The sequence below is a fragment of the Schistocerca americana genome, chromosome 6, assembly GCF_021461395.2.
Source record: "Schistocerca americana isolate TAMUIC-IGC-003095 chromosome 6, iqSchAmer2.1, whole genome shotgun sequence".
Classification (NCBI taxonomy): domain Eukaryota; kingdom Metazoa; phylum Arthropoda; class Insecta; order Orthoptera; family Acrididae; genus Schistocerca; species Schistocerca americana.
Window position 1 is genome coordinate 8,738,824 of NC_060124.1, and position 13,335 is coordinate 8,752,158.

A 13,335-nucleotide genomic window follows, 5' to 3' on the forward strand; every position below is an offset into this window, starting at 1 on the left:
ATTACTGTTTAAATATGTTCCCTAGGTTCTAGACTGGATAGTTTATTTTAAAACATAGTTGCATGTTAACAGTTTTCAAGTGTGACAAAGCAGACTAGTAACGTGAAGTGAAAAATTTTATAGCAAAGACTAAGTTAAAAAAACAGATTATCTCTCAATAAACGGTTTTACATGTGAAATGTGGTGCAATCCTTTACCTTTCCTCAGTGCGCAGCAAATCAACTTGAACGCAATTATCATGCGGTATACGTCGGTAAAGAATACTGGAATTTTTCTAAGGCTTATCGTCTTTGTTATTTTTCTCTGAGCCAGCCGGTGCACGCGGCTGCCTGCGGTGCGAGTCATTGTCTGTCTCTTTATTGGCGCGCATCATTAGGATTAGGAGACCTAACTTCTACAAATTCACCTTGTCGAGAGTGCCCTGCCCTGTTTGAATCCCGCCAGTTCTGATGAAATTCAGGTCTGTTATTATGATTATATCGTCTGTCGTCATGTCGGTAGTTCCTGTAGTTTCTTTCTTGTCGGTTAAGAAGTGGTGGAGACTTTCTCCCTGAATTATCACTGCACGGTGGACCGTTGCGTCTGAAGTTATTCTGTCTCCCGTGATAATAATAGTTCTGGTTGCCATATTGTCTGTTTCTATGATTGTCTCTGTCATATTCATTACTACGGAAATGCGATCTTCCTCTGTAACTATTACTCTGGCAGTGGTTGTCATATGGGTGGTGTCTGTTTTGTTCACGATTTGCGTTGTAAGAATAACCTTGTCATGACCAGTTATTATTTCTTTCATCGCAGAATTGTGACCGACGTGACCTGCAATTGTTGTGTGCCTGTTTTCGCGTTCCGCGATTGTCAGTGTCAATTTCCAATTCTTGTAACAGTCCCTGAAAAGCTTCAATGTCGTCTTTGCAACGTCCCGCCAAAATAGTATGTCGTAAATGTTCAGGTAATTTGATTAAGCAAATGCGGATGAGTTCTGAGGGGCTGTAAGGGTTTGACAGGTTCTGATTCTTGTGCAACATGTCTTCAAAATATTTCACAAGACTGGAAAATTCAGATTGTTCGAAATGTTTCATCATTATGATGCTATGTTTTACTCGGTCTTGTGTGGCTTGAGACCAATATGCTGAGAGGAAGGCATGGTAAAATTCTCCTTCACTGTGGCAATCGTGAAAGACCGATCGCATTCTTACAGCTGGCTCATTCACTAAGAAGCCACACATAAATTCTAATCTGTGCTCTAATGACCAGTTGGGAGGAAAACAATGAGAGAAGTGATGAAGCCACGCTTGTGGATGAATGTCGTTGCCGGAATTCTTAAATGTTTTGAATTTACATGTAGTAATAAACAGCTTATAGTCAAAATCATCATGTCAGCGAGTCGCATGTCGGTCATTGTTACGTCGTTTCGGCGGTTCCATCTCAAAATTCGGTGTAGCTTGCCAATTTCTTTCATAATTTCCGAAGTGCCCTGTGTTATTATTTTGTGACTGTTCCGTATTTCTATGTCCCTCTTCCCGTATGGGAGCGCGAGTGTCCTCTGAAATATGTAATTCTTGTATTACCTGTGTCAAGTGATTTTATACTTCCCGGATTTCTCTTTTGTGTTGCGTATTAATTTGATTCTGATTTTGTTTGTATTTCTTAATTTGTTCATACTCTTCTGTGTCAGTGAAGGCTACAGGTCTTGTGTCATTCAGAACATCGTCCACCTTTGTAGATAAGTTAGTGAACTGATCTGAAAGTTCGGCTACTTTCTCCGATAGTGAACTTATTTCCTCAGTGTGTTTTTCTGAACCAAGTTTCAGAGTGTCCATATGTGTTGAAATCGTATCTAATGTGTCCTTTAAGTTGTCCTGAGTTTTTGCAAGTTGTGTAACCGAATCGGTAGATGCAACTGAGTCAATTTTAGCTTGCAAGGTCTCATGATTTTCATGAACAATAGTTTGCAGTTCTTTTATGGCTGCTTCGTGATTCTGAAATGTATTTTCATGCCGTGAAAAAATAGGTTGGAAATGCTCACAAATTTATGTTTTTACGTCATTACAGACTTTTTGACATTTTGATTCGATTTTATGTAACTCAGCAGTTAAATCTTCACATGTTTGTTCAAGTGTGGTGTCTACCCTTTGAAGATTTTGTTCCATTGTGTCTAACTTTTGAAGATTTTGTTCCATTGTGTCTAACTTTTGAAGATTTTGTTCCATTGTGTCTAACTTTTGAAGATTTTGTTCCATTGTGTCTAACTTTTGAAGATTTTGTTCCATTGTGTCTAACTTTTGAAGATTTTGTTCCATTGTGTCTAACTTTTGAAGATTTTGTTCCATTGTGTCTAACTTTCGAGGATTTTGTTCCATTGTGTCTAACTTTTGAAGCTTTTGCTATGTTTGTCCCATTTGTTGTATTAATTGTAATAACAATGCACTGGTGTCTGAAACATGTTCCTCAGTGCTTTTCGGCAGTGAATTTGCACTGGCAACATTCACATTTTGACAAGCAGAAGATGTGTCTTGACTTATTTGAGAAAACGGTGAGGACCCAAATTTGCGAGATTGTGTCCTGTCATTTCGGATTCCTGAGGCGAGCTGTTGCCGACCGATCGATCGATAACGCTTCCCTGTTCACTAGTTGTTACATTGTCTACGCCATTATTTGCCGCCCGCTCCATTTCCCTATGCACAATTACCAAATTACCACTTTGAATGTCTGTTAATTCATTACACAGCGGTACTGATAAGCTACGCTCGTCTTCACTATTATTTCTCAGTTTACTTTAGAGCCTAGTGTTACGTTTTTCACACGCCATTATTGTCACAATAATTCACATATAACATAGAAAAGAACAATTTGAAGAGCAAAATAAGAAAACACATTAACATAGCACTGAAAATAATATCTAGTTAATTGCAAGCGCAGCTGCGAAATACTTGGTACAAATCTACATGCATGCCACAACTGCTTTACTGTACAACAATGAAAAACTACAACTACAAAGGAAATTCTCTCTATGATTACGCGTTAGCAATAAACAATAGCTACGCTAATAACACAAACTACAAGAAAAAAATCAGAAGATTCCAGTGAGGTATCCTCGGCTAAGGGTCGACATATGAAACGTCCCCTTAGAAAAATTATTGAATTACTGTGCTGATAAACCTCTTACATTATTTGATTTTCAAACAGCTGAGCAAAACTGAACGTAATCAGACATTTCGCTCTTTACCTATTCTGATCAACACTAAACTGACACACAATATTTTTAGCGCAACGCAATCTGACTTTCAATAATCCCTACAAAAGAATGGCCCTGACTAACATTAACCTATACCTTTCACAAATCACTTACCTCACAAAAATCTTCGTTACTCGAACTACTGCAATACAGCGAGCGCCACTAGTGCCAACTAAATAAAAGATTCTAACTACTGAAGGCACTAACTACTGATAGGCATAGTTAGCAAATGAAAGATTTTGATAGAGAAGAAACCATGTATTTACCTTAATAGTGTTCAAAAGTCATAATATACATAGCAGTTCATGACATCCATTATTACAAATGTAGTGTTTCTGATGGACACACGCCCAGATCATCCGCTCTCAAAAATCCGCCATCTCACTTCCCCACATCCACCACTGCTGGCGGCTCACCTCCAACTGCGCAACGCTACGCGCTGTTAACAGCCAACAGCCCAACACTACAATAGCGAATATTACAACAATGCTACCCAGCCACAGACTGCACACACAGCACAGCCAGTGATTTTCATACAGTGCGCTACGTGGCGTTACCAATGTAAAAACCAAAACAGCCTACTTACATAGTCACCTCAGTCTGCTTACCATTTTGTACCAAATGAATCTGCCTTGAAAAAATCTAAGTATATAGCTATTAATATTTTGAGATACAGTAAGTTTTGTGTACTTATTGTCAAACTGGGGCACGACACGTTTTCAGACCAGTGGAATCAGTTGTTATCAAGATTGACAAGTTTTGAATCGTGCCCCCTCCTGGAAAAATTTCTGCGGACACTGTTAAAGATGTCACTGGTGGAAATGTGAGGAGTATGCGGGGTGGGGGACAACATTTGATAGCCCAAGAAAAGTAGCATATTTACCTGATTGCTGAGCAGAAAGCGCTGCAGCATTGGCTTGGATGAAAAGAAAAAAAGAAAGAACCTTGAACAACTTCTAGCAACGCTTTCTCGCAGCGTCCTGTAATCTCGTCCAGGAGAGTTCAGTAGTATGCTCCGGTGACGGTTTGCTCCTTACGAGTATAATCTGTTTGCGCCACACCATGACAGTCCCAAAATATAACCTTATCCGATTACGGACGAGTCTTCGCCTTATTCAATAGCGGTGATTCCACATGTTTCCAGTTCGTGCGTTGCTCGTTTTCAGAAGCGGCCTGGCGCTACTGCAACATTTCCGTTGCTGCATCGGTCCGACTCGCTGTTTGAATGAGTGGAGCTGTCGTGTTTCCCAGCTGCCGGTGAGCTTTGTCATGGTCAAAATGTCATGCAAGATGTTGAAAATTGATTTGGGAGTAATATTCACTTTTTCCCTCGACAGCGATACATCGGTTTTCGAGCGCCAAGGCTTCTACTACTCTTGTGATTCTCGTTTCTTCCCAAAGAGATCGTCTGCCATTTCGTTGAGACTTCTTTGACCACACTGGAAGCGTCTGTGTCGTATGATGGTGCAATGCAGAACACTTGCACGGATGCAGAATCCATCGTTGGAGCGTTATTCCCCACCAAATGCAGAAAACGAATTACCGCACCACACTCTATTAAAACTGTGAGGGTAGCAGGGGTAAAATACAGGCAGCGAAAAGCTATTTACAACTTGTGCAGAAACCAGTCGGTAGTTATTAGAGTCGATGGGCATGAAAAGGAAGCAGTGGTTGAGGAGCTTGTGAGTCAGGGTTGTGGCTTATCCCCGATGGTATTCAACCTGTACAATGAGCAAGCAATAAAGGAACGCAGAGAAGAATTTGGAGTAGGAATTAAAGTCCTGGGAGAAGAAATGAAAGGTTTGATGTTTGCCGATGACATTGTAATTCTGTCAGAGACGGAGGAGGACTTGAAGGAGCAGTAGAACGGTCTGCACCGTGTCTTGAAGGGGGGATAATGGAACGTAGTCGAATTAAATCAGGGGATGCTGAGGGAACTGGACTAGGAAACGACACACGTAAAGTTAGTAGCTGAATTTTTCCGTTTATGCAGCAAAATAACTGATGATGGTCGAAGTAGAGAGGATATAAAATGTAGAGTGGCAATGGCAACAAAAGTGTGTTTGAAGACGAGAAGTTTGCTAACATCGAATATAGATTTAAGTGTCAGGAAGTCATTTCTGAAAGTATTTGTATGGAGTGTAGCCATGTATGGAAGTGAAACATGGACGATAACTAGTTTGGACAAGAAGAGAATAGAAGATTTCGAAATGTGGTGCTACAGAAGAATACTGAAAATTAGGTGGGTAGATTACGTAACTAACGAAGAGGTACTGAATAGAATTGGGGAGAAAAGAAACATGTGTCACTGACTAGAAGAAAGGATCGTTTGATAGAGCACGTTCTGAGACTTCAGGGGACCACCAGTTGAGTACTGAAGGGAAGTGTGTGTTCGTGTGTCGGGGATTAAAACCATAGAGGGAGACCAAGAGATGAATATAGTAAGCAGATTCAGAAGAATGTAGGCTGCAGTAGTTACTCGGAGATGAAGAGGCTTGCACAGGTTAAAGTAGCGTGGAGAGCTGCATCAGCCTAGTCTTGGGACTGAATACCAAAACAAAAACTCTCTGAATTGGCTGCGCCTTTTTGCTTTGGCCCTTGTAGCTGTAGGCTAGGCTACTGTACCGCGAGCATAACATTGTGTACCAGGAATGCAAATATGTACTGCAAATAAAGAAAAAATTAATTATGTAACTTTATTATTTAGAGTTGATAAATAAACCGTTGCAAAGACCATACCTCTTACATGGAAAAACCTTAATATGTGGACTGTAATTCGAGAACTCGTACCGTGCGCCAGCAATGAATATGACTTGTCCTCTAATATCGATTCTTCTTAGCTTGTGCTCTAAGGCCGTCTCTGTCGGAACGAACTTCCGTTGAGGAACGGGTACTTAAAGAATAGCGTAGGCAGGCGATGATACGGCCACCGCTACAACTATCAATGCAGTTGTGTCACTTCTTACCGACAACACTGAACTCCAGCGGCTACGCTTTTAACGTGCAATATAATTATGTCATTGTGCGGTAGGAAGATTTTACTTCCACGTCAAGTCAAACCGCTATAAAACGGTGACGCTCTACGGCAACCTACCACCAAAAAAAGGTACCGGTGAGAGTCGCCTGGACGAGGAAGCGCAAGCAGGTTTTTAGGACCTCGGCTGCCCACGGCTTGTTGAAATCGACCGTGGCGGTATAGGCGGTGTGTGTTGTCAGCCGCCCGACCTGCCCTGTGCTGGCTGCTGAGGTGCTGGGCAGACCTTCACAAGAAAGCCGATCCTGGAATGACTTCACTGCAGAATAACGGACTATGATGGCGAGCAATGTTTTGGTTCAATTTAACCGTCCCTGACGGTATTTTTATTCTGTCGTTGCAACTACAAAAATGCGTCACCTTTTTCACCAGATGCGTTTCGCCTTATTGAGGTAAAGCATCATCAGTGGTCTGTAATTAAATTATTTATATTTTGATTTGCTTCCAGATCGAAAAAAGTTCGTTAAGAATGATCTAAAAGCAAATCAAAACGTAAATAATTTAATTACAGACCACTGATGATGCTTTACCTCAATAAAGCGAAACGCATCTGGTGAAAAAAATCACGCATTTTTGAAGTTGCAACGACACAACAAAAATACCGTCAAGAATTTTACAGCAACTATGGACACTATGGCCACACAAATGAAGAATTTATTCACCTTCCCGCTTGTGTGGGCTTGAAGGTATCTAGACGTTGTCCGTTAAGTGGTTGACCGCCGCATGACCGTTCTGTCTCACTTCACCTACGTTCTGTAATGGCAATAAGCGCCGATATTACATGGTTTATTATTATTATTATTGTAGCTGTTATTTTATTATTGATAGAATACTTGCAAGAAAAGTTAGTCTCGCTGGTATTCTGCTGTATTTTGGTTCGCCTGTCTGTGTTATTTGTTGAAGGAAATTTTTAAATATTTTTTTTCATTATTTGTCATGTACTGTGCAAGTTACTTTAAGATTCTATGTTTCAGAAGCAGTTTGTTTTGCAATTGTGTTGTATAGTGTTTAGTGGGACCTACTGAGTCGTTGCTTGCCAATTAGCCCGCTGCGCTAGCCTCAACAAATACGGCTCGTATTGGCGTGTGACTGGTCCATGCACAGAAGATACAATAAAATTGTTGCAAGATTGGTCGTGCGTCTTGGTCTTGGCTCTCCTGTGATCTGCGAAACTAAAGCGTATTTAATAAGTTTACCTTACTTTAAAAGAAAACAAAAAGAGTAATTAAAATAATATTCGTGGCACACAAAATTAACTATCAACTCACTTCAACTATTTGCTGCATTAAAATTTCTGGCCAGGTCATGAATTTCAAGTTCAGTTTATCACACATTTTCAGAACTGCTCAATCTCTCGTCTTGGCCAACTGGTCACATACATTGTCTTATGTGCTAGTAAAGATGCCTTAGAATATAAGACTGCTTCCTTAATAGTTGTGAGTATATTTAATGCCAAGTCTGTATGTGTACTAAGTTGGCGGGTGGGCTGTGATTAGAAATTATTCTGTCCAAAAGACAGTTAACGAAACGATAGTGAAATTTTAAACAGTTGTTAGAATAATACTTTGGGCCATTGCTGTTTATGGTCATACTAAAATTGTTGCTTTCTTTCAATGGAAATTTGTAATTGTGTATTAATTTCAGTTACTAGGATAATGTTAGCGTTTTCTTTTAATACCCGTTCTATTTTCCAGTCCTAAATTGTTCTGGCAGTTTGCTTCTACGTTTACTATCTGTGAAACTCTTTAGTACTCTGGTATATCCAAAATGACTTAATCCAAAATGGACTTGCTTATTAAGAAATGATTGTGGTTCTCTGTTGTTAGTAAACATTTGCAACATTTCGGTCACAGATTTTTTTTTTAAGACTACAAGAAAAATAAATTTAAAGCTATTATGGCTCCAGCCTCGTGCATACAGATATTAGTCATTTACACTAATTTTGAAGTAAATATTTTTAATTGTAAATATTTATTTATCGAGTTTATTGCAGATATAACGATTTTTCACTTTTAATCGAGTGAGCATTGCATTTATTAACGGTCATGTATGTTTTTTTTAATTTATATTTTTTGATTGTGTCCCTGTTGCACAAAGGATCTGAAAAGTTGTTAAATATTATGTGATAGGATATTTTTGCACTTCTCACCGCTTTCATCCCAATACCACTTCCCAGCCAGCTCCCTGCCGTTTTAGAGCTAGATTCCTATTCAGGAGAAATTGCGATCAGTTCCCAGTACGGTCCTCCAAGTTTCCATATTCTCTTTAGAAGCGAATATTGATTACATCCTTTAAGTACCACCTGGCTGATTGTCTCCACCCACGAACGAGTTTTGTCTCTAATGACGCTAATATCGACAGCACTTTATTTTTACTTCTGCGTTTCAAGTGTTGATCCATTCCCCTGGTGCAGTGTGGAGGCTGTGCGAAGACGTCTAATGCCACATACCTCCACATGACTATCAACAAACTGTCGGATCGCTGATACGGAGATTCAGTCATGTATTTCGTTCCGAAGACGGACAAACAAGCTATTAGTACCTGTTATGCAATACATTTTCTAAACTGAAGGATTACTTAGATAAAACAGATTAGGGGCTTGGCAAAAAAAAGTTACACAAATAATTAACAATATTGATTATAAAACGTCCAACACTCCACATAACATCTTCACACTATGTTTTTTTCCTTCTCTAGAAAAACTTAGCCCCAAGCTATGCATAGCACAATACTAACTCCTCTTCCTCTTTCTGAGCTCAACACCTCACTCACTATAGAAGGATGCTGACTCAATTTTTCAGGATAGCAAATGGGAAGTGGCGGTACAGAAAATGACCCAGAGATCACCACTGTGTGTGTGTGTGTGTGTGTGTGTGTGTGTGTGTGTAGTGAGTGAAGTCTTATGAAACAATGTGTGTATAGTGTGTGCAGTGACTAACAGTGAGATATGGGTTAACAATGTGGCATTACATTATTTAATAAGTTATTTGTAAAAAAAAAAAAAAAAAAAAAAAAAATGTGTACCAGGAGTAAATGTAATGATTGTCTCTAACTAGAAGTCTGTAAATGTATGTGTATACGAATTAGCTTATTTTAAATTGGTCTAAACTTGTAAATACTGTAACATGTCCTACATCACGGTAAAAAGAGATCTACGGATGAATAAAGCTACTACAACTACTACCACAATAAGGCAAGTGGTCGTTAAGTTTTGGTTCAGCAATGTATTACGAGAGCTGGCCAGAAGGTAATGCACCGTATTTTTTTTCTTAGCAGAAAAAAATGCTACGAATCCGAAACGTTACATATGTATTATTTGAAATCCCTTGAGTGAGCGCGCCAAGTTCCCGTCACTTCCGACAGATAGCGTAGCTGCACAACAGTTTCACAATGGCGTCTATAGGTGTTGTATGTCACAACCAACGTGCCGTCATTGAATTTCTTAGTGCAGAGAAAGAAACTGTGGGGAATATTCACAAACGATTGTGCAAAGTGTACGCAACATCTGCTGTTCGACAAAAGTACAGTTAGTCGCTGGGCACGGAGGGTGAGGTCATCAGAAAGGCGGTTCGGCGGAGCTCCACGATTTGCAGCGGTCGGGGAGACCATCCACGGCTGTCACACCTGACATGTTGCAGCGAGCTGATGCTGTCATTCACGAGGACAGAACATTACGACTCGGAAGCTGGCGCTGCATCTGTCAATCGGCAAAGGAAGTTCACACATTGAAGTACTGGCTCTGCAACCAGGGCAAGGATTGGTACCGGCAGGGCATACACGCTCTTGTTTCGCGCTGGAGGAAGGCCACAGAACGGGATAGAGATTACGTGGAAAAATAATGTAGATAAAATACCATTCTTCCGTGTGTGTAATTCTCATTATGTGCAATAAGGAATTGTCGGAATTGTGTGGAGCAGAGAGTATGGTATTTCATTAAAAGCATGTGGACGCCTATTAACAGAAATTAATATCCGTTGTGTCGAGCCTTCGCTATTATGATGGCTTGAACTCTGCTGGAGACGCGTTCAGTGAGGTGTCTGAAAATCTTCCTCAAGAGCCGAAATCGGAGGAGGCAGTGATGTTGGCCGCTGCAGTCTGGAGCGAAGCCGACGGTCTGACTCCACTCGGTTCAGGTTGGGACTCTGGCCTTCCTAATCATTTCAGGGATGTTTTTGTTCGCAAACCATTGCTCCACAGATGCTGCTTTATGGCGGCGTACTTTGTCGTGCTGATGCGATCGTCGTCTCCGAACTGTTCCTCCGCTGTACCAGCACACAATGCCGTAAAATGTGTCCTTACTCTTCCACAGCGTTTTTTTTTTCATTTTTTTATTATTCTTTTTTAAAAAGCGCAGTAAGAGAACCACACGATAATCACAAGAAGCACCCCCTACCGCCACACCACTCCTTCGTAATTCACTATTGGCACTACACGTGACAGCAATAACGTTCTCCAGGTATTCGCCGAAGTCAAACCCTCCCCTCGAATGGCCACAGGGTACAGCGTGACTCGTCACTCCAAATTCCAGTGATCCATTTCCCATTCAGTCGGCCCCTCCGCACTACCCCAAGAGTCGTTCAGCACTGATTAGAAAAATGTGACCCATGCTTTTTAACTCTCCAGGCACAGTGGTTGTGCTAGCTTCACTTTCGGCTAGAGTTTTTTTTCCACCTTCCACAGTGCTTGCCGTTCAGTACATGCGGTCTCCGTGGTTGTGTTTTAGATGTGGTTGTTTCTTTCGTTTCCTCCTCACAGTCACATTACTAGCTATCGATCCGGGCAACTTTAGAAGTGTTGAAATGTTTTGTTGCTCAGGTAACGTACAGTGATGACATCCAGTGACTAGCCCACGTTCGAATCGTTGAGCGCTCCTGACCGACTCATTCTGCTCTTACTGCTTCTCTGCCAACAACTCAGTACTCTCCCTCTCCTTTTATACTGGTGGGTCCACCTCTCGTGACATCTAGTAGTGTCGGGATACTTTCGATAGTATTCTAAGATGGCAAAATGTTACAGCCTCCAGTAGGCTGCTTTGCGTATTCGTTTAAGTGATGAGGGGTCGTAGGAGAGACAAACTGTGAAACTTCACTTACGTTGCCGCTAGTGTATCACGACAACAGTGTGTTGCATATATCGACGGCAGCGGCGGAGGGAGTAGGAGCGAGAATGGGGAGGGTAACGCCTATATAAAAGGATGTGTCTACCAGCAAGTAATCTTCCACAAGTCACTTATACAAGCTACTTCTGTAAGTTCTATGACTTGGAAATACCCCAAAAAGTAGGCTACGCAACTTAGTGGATACAGTTGCTTGCACCTTGCTCCAATTATTTGCCAAACTTACATGTTATTGGAAGGTTTTTTTAAACTTGCAGAAAAGTCAGTACCGAAAAGTGAGAAATATGACTCTGCCAGTAAAAAACGCTGTTGTTAATTCGGGAAGTGCAGTGCTGTCCTTTGTTGGATTTTAACAACAGTGTTATAAAGCAGGACGCAATGAACGATATTGTGGTAGATTCTGAGACAACAGATATCGACGAAAGTAAAAAAAAAAATATATAATCGGAAATTGCGTACTCAGTATGGACAAGAAATTAGTAATTTCTTGAAAATTTATATAGGTAAGCCTTCGTATCCATTTCTTCAGTCGAACACTAATTCTTTTCTTAACCTCTTTTCCTTTAATAATAATAACAGTAAAGCAATAAGGCTGGTAGATGATTTTAATACACGCCATTGTAAATTAAAACTTGCAATACTCAAGACGCCACACTTGTGGAAACACTTCTACAAGAATTTACAGCATGTACCTCAGATTAACTTACTCATGTGACTTGCAGAAGTAAACTTGAGCAAGTTTTTGTTCTAATGTTAACACCTCGGCAAGCACTTGTAGAAGTTACTTTCGGAAATTATTTGCTAGTGGGCACACGCCGTAAGGACAACCAATATGCCGTCTTGACACTTTGCCGGAAGGAAACAGGAGTGACATTCATCGAAACATCACGCCATTTCAGCGAACTCACTCGGCTGGAAAAGGAAGAGCTTAATATTAATTAAATTCGCCAGAAAAACAGCGGGATCACAAAAAAAACGGCTCTAAGTCTTATGGGACTTACCATCTGAGGTCATCAGTCTCCTAGACTTAGAACTACTTAAACCTAACTAACCTAATGACATCACACACATCCATGCCCGAGGCAGGATTCGAACCTGCGACCGTAGCGGTCGCGCGGTTCCAGACCTGAAGCGCCTAGAACCGCTCGGCCACAGAGGCCGGCAACGGGATCACATGTAGCAGCTTTTGTTATTGCTTGAACCACAACTTCCTGATATTCCGATAGTCCTCCTCAAGAGGAAATTATTTTTAATAGTGAGTAAGTGTTTACTGCAGGTGTAAATATCACAGAACTGTCAGTTTAATAAGCCATGGTTGCAAAATACTAACACGAATTCTGTACAGAAGAATGGAAAAACTGGTAGAAGCCAACCTCGGGAAGTATCAGTTTCGATTCCGGAGAAATGTAGGAACACGCGAGGCAGCACTGCCAATACCACTTCTCTTAGAAGTAGGATAAGAAAAGGCAAACCTAAGTTTATAGCATTTGTAGAATTAGAGAAAGCTTTTGAAATGCTGACAGAAATACTCCCTTGAAATTCTGAAGCTATCTGTGATAAAAAATGGGGAGCGAAAGGCTATTTACAATTTGTAGAGAAACCAGGCAGCAGTTACAAGAGTCGAGGGTCACGAAAGGGAAACTGTGGTTGAGAAGGGAGTGAGACAGTGTTGCAAGGTGGAAACAATGTTCTTCAATATGTGCATTAAGCAAGCCGTAAAGGAAACGAAGGAAAAATTTGGAGTAGAAACTAAAGTCCAGGGAGAAGATATAAAAACTTCGGGGTTTGCCGATGACATTGTAATTCTACCAGAGACAGAAAAGGAGTTGAAGGAGCAGTTGAGCGGAATGGACAGTGTCTTGAAAGGTGGGCGTAAGATGAACACCAACAAAAGCAAAACTAGGATAATGGAAAATAGTCGAATTAAATCAGGTGATGCTGATGGAATTA